Here is an 11,793-nt window from a genome sequence, read left to right on the forward strand (position 1 = left end):
GACGAACGCACTGCATGATGCAATCTAGACTTACCCGCAATAACGATGATTCCTCTCCTGACCTCCCTCCTTATGGGGCACAACATGACCATGGAGATGACCTGAAAACACAAGCGACACTGTGATACACATTCTGACGACGAGCTTCTAAATTGCTCTTACCCGACGCCACTCCAGCCAAGATGTGCAGCACGCCGTCGCTGGAATTCGTAGTAATCCATGGCGCGCCACTGCCTACGTGCGCCGACAATGCCTGCATATACCTCCAGACGACGCTGCTGCCGACGCCGACGCCGACGTTGCGGCCGATGCCATGCCGAATTTCACCATGAGCTGAAATTAAAAAATGACCATTAATGATGAAATTCGACGAAATTTATTGACCCCTCCTCTTCTTAATAAGCAGCGAGAAGAAGAGCAGCCACTTGACCAAAAAAAAACTCACCTGCAGATCCACGACGCCAAGCTCCAGTTCCAACGATGACGCCGGACTCTTCCTCCAATGACGCCTCCACGAAGGGTGATGACGCCGCCTCCAGATGGCCAGTATGCATGGCTGACGTTCTTTTCCTGCAATGAAATGTTAATTATTAATGTATTTTTCATGTTTTTAAATTGTTAACTTACCATTTTCCTTTGTTAAAAGTCCAATTGTTGCTCCCACGCCGCTTCACGTGCGTTGCTATGTAGTAGAGATGGTAATCGTATCTAGAGATGGGAGACTCGAGTTATCGATCGTGCAATATTGTTTTTAGTATTTTTTTTTCTTTGTTAGTATTTTTTCTGTTAATTGTAATGTGGCCGTGCTGCCAACCAGCTATGAGCGGGAAAAGTGTGGCAAAAAAGTTGCCTTTAGGGTAATACGCCACACCTTTCTCCTCCCCGCACAGAAAACAGCGCGCGCCTCCTCCTCCTTTTTTAAAAAAGACAATACAATGTTAACATAGTTATAAAAAAAAAAAAAAAGCGCGCGCCTCCTCCTCCTTTTTTAAAAAAGACAATACAATGTTAACATAGTTATTTATTAATTTACACAATACAGACAATGTAAAGTCACATAATACAAACATGCAATGTTAAATAAAACACATAAATAAAAAAGGTTAAATAAAAAAAAAAACTGTGCGCATCTTTTACAAATTTTGGCGGCACCCACGCATTATATTGACCTGCCAATAGAGACACCTGTAAGGCAACGTGGAGAGGAGATATGGAGATCGAAAAGCCACTGACGTCTACTGCTGCCCCATCCTGCTTCTTCAAGGGCAATTTCACCACCATGAAAGGTGAGTGCAATGTTCCCAAGACACCCTTCTATGAGAGCCTTGCCGAGCTCAACCAGTCTATCCATCCCCCCTCACCTACGGGACGTAGAATTAATGCGGAGGAGTTTAACTTCTCATGCTACCTGGATGACAGGAACAGGGAGAGAATGAAGGCCAATAAACGTCCCCTTTCGCCGCCTAACGTATCTCATAGTGAGGCTGCTAAACGCACTAATAAAAATAAATCTCCAATACATATACAATCAGTTGAGATTTTGGCGCCAATTGTGGAAAATGGGAGAAAGTCTGTCGCTAGCTCGCTAGATGAAGGCCCTATCACAGTGCAAACAAAGGCACAAATACATAAACCCCCCCTGAATGGCTTAAGAGAGGCTTTTCTAGCGACAGATGTACGGCTGGGAACTATGGGGAGCTATGATGAAAACTTTCCCCCTCTCCCCACCCTTTCACCATCCCTGAAAACTCCTGCTTTCAAAAGCGCAGTCGCAATGAAGTGCCTTGACTCCAGACGCATCTCAATAGAGACAGAGAAGAGCGCTGCTATGCCCCAAGATCCCAAGAAAAAACCTACAGGCAAGGAGGGGGATACAAAAGGGATGGCATTCCCCAACGGACAAAGCTGGACGCGGATGTTGCTCCAGTGCTACAGATGCCAGCAGTTTGGTCACACCAAGGACTGGTGTAGGAGGGGGCCAAACTGCATGAAGTGTGCAGGGAAGCATCCAACTTATTCATGCACGAAGACACGGGACAGCCCTGCTCGTTGTTGCAACTGCAACGGGGGGCACATCAGTGCTTATAAAGGATGCCCCGCCTACCAAGAGGCGAAACGAAGGTGGGCGGCAATGAGAGAAGCGCAGTGCAAGGGGCCGGCGCGGTGGCCAATGAATAAATGGAGGCATCCTAGTCTCAGCCATGGTCAGCGTCGTCCTCCTGCAACTCATCCTCGCCTGGATAGGCATATGTTCCATGAAAGGTCCCATGGTCAGCGTCGTCCTCCTGCATCTCATCCTCGCCTGGATAGGCATATGTTCCATGAAAGGTCCCGCCCCCTGAAAAGGCCCTACTTTCCCCGCGCCCCCCCTGGCCAGCAGCAGCGGCCCGATATTGTATTTCAAATGAATAACAAAAATTCCAAAGAAATTACAAAAACAAAAGAAGCAGCTCCAGAAATTCTCCCTCATGAACCGGGGCGACGGGAGGAGAGGGGAATCCAGACCATGTTGATGGACAAATTGATCCAACTTGAAAAAGAAATTGGACAAATTAAAGAAATGCTCGGAAAACTGACGAAATCCTTAGACTTACCCGGAAATACAATAGACAGCGACGATCCTGACGACCTGAATCCTGACGAGGGGTCCTTTATGGGCTCGGACTCCCTAATGGATCTCCTGATGGCTGGGGATTTGATCCGAGCATAGTTCCTCCATGAGCTGAAACAAAAACAATGTGATATTAAACCTGTGATAATTTTGACGAACGCACTGCATGATGCAATCTAGACTTACCCGCAATAACGATGATTCCTCTCCTGACCTCCCTCCTTATGGGGCACAACATGACCATGGAGATGACCTGAAAACACAAGCGACACTGTGATACACATTCTGACGACGAGCTTCTAAATTGCTCTTACCCGACGCCACTCCAGCCAAGATGTGCAGCACGCCGTCGCTGGAATTCGTAGTAATCCATGGCGCGCCACTGCCTACGTGCGCCGACAATGCCTGCATATACCTCCAGACGACGCTGCTGCCGACGCCGACGCCGACGTTGCGGCCGATGCCATGCCGAATTTCACCATGAGCTGAAATTAAAAAATGACCATTAATGATGAAATTCGACGAAATTTATTGACCCCTCCTCTTCTTAATAAGCAGCGAGAAGAAGAGCAGCCACTTGACCAAAAAAAAACTCACCTGCAGATCCACGACGCCAAGCTCCAGTTCCAACGATGACGCCGGACTCTTCCTCCAATGACGCCTCCACGAAGGGTGATGACGCCGCCTCCAGATGGCCAGTATGCATGGCTGACGTTCTTTTCCTGCAATGAAATGTTAATTATTAATGTATTTTTCATGTTTTTAAATTGTTAACTTACCATTTTCCTTTGTTAAAAGTCCAATTGTTGCTCCCACGCCGCTTCACGTGCGTTGCTATGTAGTAGAGATGGTAATCGTATCTAGAGATGGGAGACTCGAGTTATCGATCGTGCAATATTGTTTTTAGTATTTTTTTTTCTTTGTTAGTATTTTTTCTGTTAATTGTAATGTGGCCGTGCTGCCAACCAGCTATGAGCGGGAAAAGTGTGGCAAAAAAGTTGCCTTTAGGGTAATACGCCACACCTTTCTCCTCCCCGCACAGAAAACAGCGCGCGCCTCCTCCTCCTTTTTTAAAAAAGACAATACAATGTTAACATAGTTATAAAAAAAAAAAAAAAGCGCGCGCCTCCTCCTCCTTTTTTAAAAAAGACAATACAATGTTAACATAGTTATTTATTAATTTACACAATACAGACAATGTAAAGTCACATAATACAAACATGCAATGTTAAATAAAACACATAAATAAAAAAGGTTAAATAAAAAAAAAAACTGTGCGCATCTTTTACAAATTTTGGCGGCACCCACGCATTATATTGACCTGCCAATAGAGACACCTGTAAGGCAACGTGGAGAGGAGATATGGAGATCGAAAAGCCACTGACGTCTACTGCTGCCCCATCCTGCTTCTTCAAGGGCAATTTCACCACCATGAAAGGTGAGTGCAATGTTCCCAAGACACCCTTCTATGAGAGCCTTGCCGAGCTCAACCAGTCTATCCATCCCCCCTCACCTACGGGACGTAGAATTAATGCGGAGGAGTTTAACTTCTCATGCTACCTGGATGACAGGAACAGGGAGAGAATGAAGGCCAATAAACGTCCCCTTTCGCCGCCTAACGTATCTCATAGTGAGGCTGCTAAACGCACTAATAAAAATAAATCTCCAATACATATACAATCAGTTGAGATTTTGGCGCCAATTGTGGAAAATGGGAGAAAGTCTGTCGCTAGCTCGCTAGATGAAGGCCCTATCACAGTGCAAACAAAGGCACAAATACATAAACCCCCCCTGAATGGCTTAAGAGAGGCTTTTCTAGCGACAGATGTACGGCTGGGAACTATGGGGAGCTATGATGAAAACTTTCCCCCTCTCCCCACCCTTTCACCATCCCTGAAAACTCCTGCTTTCAAAAGCGCAGTCGCAATGAAGTGCCTTGACTCCAGACGCATCTCAATAGAGACAGAGAAGAGCGCTGCTATGCCCCAAGATCCCAAGAAAAAACCTACAGGCAAGGAGGGGGATACAAAAGGGATGGCATTCCCCAACGGACAAAGCTGGACGCGGATGTTGCTCCAGTGCTACAGATGCCAGCAGTTTGGTCACACCAAGGACTGGTGTAGGAGGGGGCCAAACTGCATGAAGTGTGCAGGGAAGCATCCAACTTATTCATGCACGAAGACACGGGACAGCCCTGCTCGTTGTTGCAACTGCAACGGGGGGCACATCAGTGCTTATAAAGGATGCCCCGCCTACCAAGAGGCGAAACGAAGGTGGGCGGCAATGAGAGAAGCGCAGTGCAAGGGGCCGGCGCGGTGGCCAATGAATAAATGGAGGCATCCTAGTCTCAGCCATGGTCAGCGTCGTCCTCCTGCAACTCATCCTCGCCTGGATAGGCATATGTTCCATGAAAGGTCCCATGGTCAGCGTCGTCCTCCTGCATCTCATCCTCGCCTGGATAGGCATATGTTCCATGAAAGGTCCCGCCCCCTGAAAAGGCCCTACTTTCCCCGCGCCCCCCCTGGCCAGCAGCAGCGGCCCGATATTGTATTTCAAATGAATAACAAAAATTCCAAAGAAATTACAAAAACAAAAGAAGCAGCTCCAGAAATTCTCCCTCATGAACCGGGGCGACGGGAGGAGAGGGGAATCCAGACCATGTTGATGGACAAATTGATCCAACTTGAAAAAGAAATTGGACAAATTAAAGAAATGCTCGGAAAACTGACGAAATCCTTAGACTTACCCGGAAATACAATAGACAGCGACGATCCTGACGACCTGAATCCTGACGAGGGGTCCTTTATGGGCTCGGACTCCCTAATGGATCTCCTGATGGCTGGGGATTTGATCCGAGCATAGTTCCTCCATGAGCTGAAACAAAAACAATGTGATATTAAACCTGTGATAATTTTGACGAACGCACTGCATGATGCAATCTAGACTTACCCGCAATAACGATGATTCCTCTCCTGACCTCCCTCCTTATGGGGCACAACATGACCATGGAGATGACCTGAAAACACAAGCGACACTGTGATACACATTCTGACGACGAGCTTCTAAATTGCTCTTACCCGACGCCACTCCAGCCAAGATGTGCAGCACGCCGTCGCTGGAATTCGTAGTAATCCATGGCGCGCCACTGCCTACGTGCGCCGACAATGCCTGCATATACCTCCAGACGACGCTGCTGCCGACGCCGACGCCGACGTTGCGGCCGATGCCATGCCGAATTTCACCATGAGCTGAAATTAAAAAATGACCATTAATGATGAAATTCGACGAAATTTATTGACCCCTCCTCTTCTTAATAAGCAGCGAGAAGAAGAGCAGCCACTTGACCAAAAAAAAACTCACCTGCAGATCCACGACGCCAAGCTCCAGTTCCAACGATGACGCCGGACTCTTCCTCCAATGACGCCTCCACGAAGGGTGATGACGCCGCCTCCAGATGGCCAGTATGCATGGCTGACGTTCTTTTCCTGCAATGAAATGTTAATTATTAATGTATTTTTCATGTTTTTAAATTGTTAACTTACCATTTTCCTTTGTTAAAAGTCCAATTGTTGCTCCCACGCCGCTTCACGTGCGTTGCTATGTAGTAGAGATGGTAATCGTATCTAGAGATGGGAGACTCGAGTTATCGATCGTGCAATATTGTTTTTAGTATTTTTTTTTCTTTGTTAGTATTTTTTCTGTTAATTGTAATGTGGCCGTGCTGCCAACCAGCTATGAGCGGGAAAAGTGTGGCAAAAAAGTTGCCTTTAGGGTAATACGCCACACCTTTCTCCTCCCCGCACAGAAAACAGCGCGCGCCTCCTCCTCCTTTTTTAAAAAAGACAATACAATGTTAACATAGTTATAAAAAAAAAAAAAAAGCGCGCGCCTCCTCCTCCTTTTTTAAAAAAGACAATACAATGTTAACATAGTTATTTATTAATTTACACAATACAGACAATGTAAAGTCACATAATACAAACATGCAATGTTAAATAAAACACATAAATAAAAAAGGTTAAATAAAAAAAAAAACTGTGCGCATCTTTTACAAATTTTGGCGGCACCCACGCATTATATTGACCTGCCAATAGAGACACCTGTAAGGCAACGTGGAGAGGAGATATGGAGATCGAAAAGCCACTGACGTCTACTGCTGCCCCATCCTGCTTCTTCAAGGGCAATTTCACCACCATGAAAGGTGAGTGCAATGTTCCCAAGACACCCTTCTATGAGAGCCTTGCCGAGCTCAACCAGTCTATCCATCCCCCCTCACCTACGGGACGTAGAATTAATGCGGAGGAGTTTAACTTCTCATGCTACCTGGATGACAGGAACAGGGAGAGAATGAAGGCCAATAAACGTCCCCTTTCGCCGCCTAACGTATCTCATAGTGAGGCTGCTAAACGCACTAATAAAAATAAATCTCCAATACATATACAATCAGTTGAGATTTTGGCGCCAATTGTGGAAAATGGGAGAAAGTCTGTCGCTAGCTCGCTAGATGAAGGCCCTATCACAGTGCAAACAAAGGCACAAATACATAAACCCCCCCTGAATGGCTTAAGAGAGGCTTTTCTAGCGACAGATGTACGGCTGGGAACTATGGGGAGCTATGATGAAAACTTTCCCCCTCTCCCCACCCTTTCACCATCCCTGAAAACTCCTGCTTTCAAAAGCGCAGTCGCAATGAAGTGCCTTGACTCCAGACGCATCTCAATAGAGACAGAGAAGAGCGCTGCTATGCCCCAAGATCCCAAGAAAAAACCTACAGGCAAGGAGGGGGATACAAAAGGGATGGCATTCCCCAACGGACAAAGCTGGACGCGGATGTTGCTCCAGTGCTACAGATGCCAGCAGTTTGGTCACACCAAGGACTGGTGTAGGAGGGGGCCAAACTGCATGAAGTGTGCAGGGAAGCATCCAACTTATTCATGCACGAAGACACGGGACAGCCCTGCTCGTTGTTGCAACTGCAACGGGGGGCACATCAGTGCTTATAAAGGATGCCCCGCCTACCAAGAGGCGAAACGAAGGTGGGCGGCAATGAGAGAAGCGCAGTGCAAGGGGCCGGCGCGGTGGCCAATGAATAAATGGAGGCATCCTAGTCTCAGCCATGGTCAGCGTCGTCCTCCTGCAACTCATCCTCGCCTGGATAGGCATATGTTCCATGAAAGGTCCCATGGTCAGCGTCGTCCTCCTGCATCTCATCCTCGCCTGGATAGGCATATGTTCCATGAAAGGTCCCGCCCCCTGAAAAGGCCCTACTTTCCCCGCGCCCCCCCTGGCCAGCAGCAGCGGCCCGATATTGTATTTCAAATGAATAACAAAAATTCCAAAGAAATTACAAAAACAAAAGAAGCAGCTCCAGAAATTCTCCCTCATGAACCGGGGCGACGGGAGGAGAGGGGAATCCAGACCATGTTGATGGACAAATTGATCCAACTTGAAAAAGAAATTGGACAAATTAAAGAAATGCTCGGAAAACTGACGAAATCCTTAGACTTACCCGGAAATACAATAGACAGCGACGATCCTGACGACCTGAATCCTGACGAGGGGTCCTTTATGGGCTCGGACTCCCTAATGGATCTCCTGATGGCTGGGGATTTGATCCGAGCATAGTTCCTCCATGAGCTGAAACAAAAACAATGTGATATTAAACCTGTGATAATTTTGACGAACGCACTGCATGATGCAATCTAGACTTACCCGCAATAACGATGATTCCTCTCCTGACCTCCCTCCTTATGGGGCACAACATGACCATGGAGATGACCTGAAAACACAAGCGACACTGTGATACACATTCTGACGACGAGCTTCTAAATTGCTCTTACCCGACGCCACTCCAGCCAAGATGTGCAGCACGCCGTCGCTGGAATTCGTAGTAATCCATGGCGCGCCACTGCCTACGTGCGCCGACAATGCCTGCATATACCTCCAGACGACGCTGCTGCCGACGCCGACGCCGACGTTGCGGCCGATGCCATGCCGAATTTCACCATGAGCTGAAATTAAAAAATGACCATTAATGATGAAATTCGACGAAATTTATTGACCCCTCCTCTTCTTAATAAGCAGCGAGAAGAAGAGCAGCCACTTGACCAAAAAAAAACTCACCTGCAGATCCACGACGCCAAGCTCCAGTTCCAACGATGACGCCGGACTCTTCCTCCAATGACGCCTCCACGAAGGGTGATGACGCCGCCTCCAGATGGCCAGTATGCATGGCTGACGTTCTTTTCCTGCAATGAAATGTTAATTATTAATGTATTTTTCATGTTTTTAAATTGTTAACTTACCATTTTCCTTTGTTAAAAGTCCAATTGTTGCTCCCACGCCGCTTCACGTGCGTTGCTATGTAGTAGAGATGGTAATCGTATCTAGAGATGGGAGACTCGAGTTATCGATCGTGCAATATTGTTTTTAGTATTTTTTTTTCTTTGTTAGTATTTTTTCTGTTAATTGTAATGTGGCCGTGCTGCCAACCAGCTATGAGCGGGAAAAGTGTGGCAAAAAAGTTGCCTTTAGGGTAATACGCCACACCTTTCTCCTCCCCGCACAGAAAACAGCGCGCGCCTCCTCCTCCTTTTTTAAAAAAGACAATACAATGTTAACATAGTTATAAAAAAAAAAAAAAAGCGCGCGCCTCCTCCTCCTTTTTTAAAAAAGACAATACAATGTTAACATAGTTATTTATTAATTTACACAATACAGACAATGTAAAGTCACATAATACAAACATGCAATGTTAAATAAAACACATAAATAAAAAAGGTTAAATAAAAAAAAAAACTGTGCGCATCTTTTACAAATTTTGGCGGCACCCACGCATTATATTGACCTGCCAATAGAGACACCTGTAAGGCAACGTGGAGAGGAGATATGGAGATCGAAAAGCCACTGACGTCTACTGCTGCCCCATCCTGCTTCTTCAAGGGCAATTTCACCACCATGAAAGGTGAGTGCAATGTTCCCAAGACACCCTTCTATGAGAGCCTTGCCGAGCTCAACCAGTCTATCCATCCCCCCTCACCTACGGGACGTAGAATTAATGCGGAGGAGTTTAACTTCTCATGCTACCTGGATGACAGGAACAGGGAGAGAATGAAGGCCAATAAACGTCCCCTTTCGCCGCCTAACGTATCTCATAGTGAGGCTGCTAAACGCACTAATAAAAATAAATCTCCAATACATATACAATCAGTTGAGATTTTGGCGCCAATTGTGGAAAATGGGAGAAAGTCTGTCGCTAGCTCGCTAGATGAAGGCCCTATCACAGTGCAAACAAAGGCACAAATACATAAACCCCCCCTGAATGGCTTAAGAGAGGCTTTTCTAGCGACAGATGTACGGCTGGGAACTATGGGGAGCTATGATGAAAACTTTCCCCCTCTCCCCACCCTTTCACCATCCCTGAAAACTCCTGCTTTCAAAAGCGCAGTCGCAATGAAGTGCCTTGACTCCAGACGCATCTCAATAGAGACAGAGAAGAGCGCTGCTATGCCCCAAGATCCCAAGAAAAAACCTACAGGCAAGGAGGGGGATACAAAAGGGATGGCATTCCCCAACGGACAAAGCTGGACGCGGATGTTGCTCCAGTGCTACAGATGCCAGCAGTTTGGTCACACCAAGGACTGGTGTAGGAGGGGGCCAAACTGCATGAAGTGTGCAGGGAAGCATCCAACTTATTCATGCACGAAGACACGGGACAGCCCTGCTCGTTGTTGCAACTGCAACGGGGGGCACATCAGTGCTTATAAAGGATGCCCCGCCTACCAAGAGGCGAAACGAAGGTGGGCGGCAATGAGAGAAGCGCAGTGCAAGGGGCCGGCGCGGTGGCCAATGAATAAATGGAGGCATCCTAGTCTCAGCCATGGTCAGCGTCGTCCTCCTGCAACTCATCCTCGCCTGGATAGGCATATGTTCCATGAAAGGTCCCATGGTCAGCGTCGTCCTCCTGCATCTCATCCTCGCCTGGATAGGCATATGTTCCATGAAAGGTCCCGCCCCCTGAAAAGGCCCTACTTTCCCCGCGCCCCCCCTGGCCAGCAGCAGCGGCCCGATATTGTATTTCAAATGAATAACAAAAATTCCAAAGAAATTACAAAAACAAAAGAAGCAGCTCCAGAAATTCTCCCTCATGAACCGGGGCGACGGGAGGAGAGGGGAATCCAGACCATGTTGATGGACAAATTGATCCAACTTGAAAAAGAAATTGGACAAATTAAAGAAATGCTCGGAAAACTGACGAAATCCTTAGACTTACCCGGAAATACAATAGACAGCGACGATCCTGACGACCTGAATCCTGACGAGGGGTCCTTTATGGGCTCGGACTCCCTAATGGATCTCCTGATGGCTGGGGATTTGATCCGAGCATAGTTCCTCCATGAGCTGAAACAAAAACAATGTGATATTAAACCTGTGATAATTTTGACGAACGCACTGCATGATGCAATCTAGACTTACCCGCAATAACGATGATTCCTCTCCTGACCTCCCTCCTTATGGGGCACAACATGACCATGGAGATGACCTGAAAACACAAGCGACACTGTGATACACATTCTGACGACGAGCTTCTAAATTGCTCTTACCCGACGCCACTCCAGCCAAGATGTGCAGCACGCCGTCGCTGGAATTCGTAGTAATCCATGGCGCGCCACTGCCTACGTGCGCCGACAATGCCTGCATATACCTCCAGACGACGCTGCTGCCGACGCCGACGCCGACGTTGCGGCCGATGCCATGCCGAATTTCACCATGAGCTGAAATTAAAAAATGACCATTAATGATGAAATTCGACGAAATTTATTGACCCCTCCTCTTCTTAATAAGCAGCGAGAAGAAGAGCAGCCACTTGACCAAAAAAAAACTCACCTGCAGATCCACGACGCCAAGCTCCAGTTCCAACGATGACGCCGGACTCTTCCTCCAATGACGCCTCCACGAAGGGTGATGACGCCGCCTCCAGATGGCCAGTATGCATGGCTGACGTTCTTTTCCTGCAATGAAATGTTAATTATTAATGTATTTTTCATGCTTTTAAATTGTTAACTTACCATTTTCCTTTGTTAAAAGTCCAATTGTTGCTCCCACGCCGCTTCACGTGCGTTGCTATGTAGTAGAGATGGTAATCGTATCTAGAGATGGGAGACTCGAGTTATCGATCGTGC

This window comes from Drosophila ananassae, chromosome XL (assembly GCF_017639315.1).
Source record: "Drosophila ananassae strain 14024-0371.13 chromosome XL, ASM1763931v2, whole genome shotgun sequence".
Taxonomy (NCBI): Eukaryota; Metazoa; Arthropoda; class Insecta; order Diptera; family Drosophilidae; genus Drosophila; species Drosophila ananassae.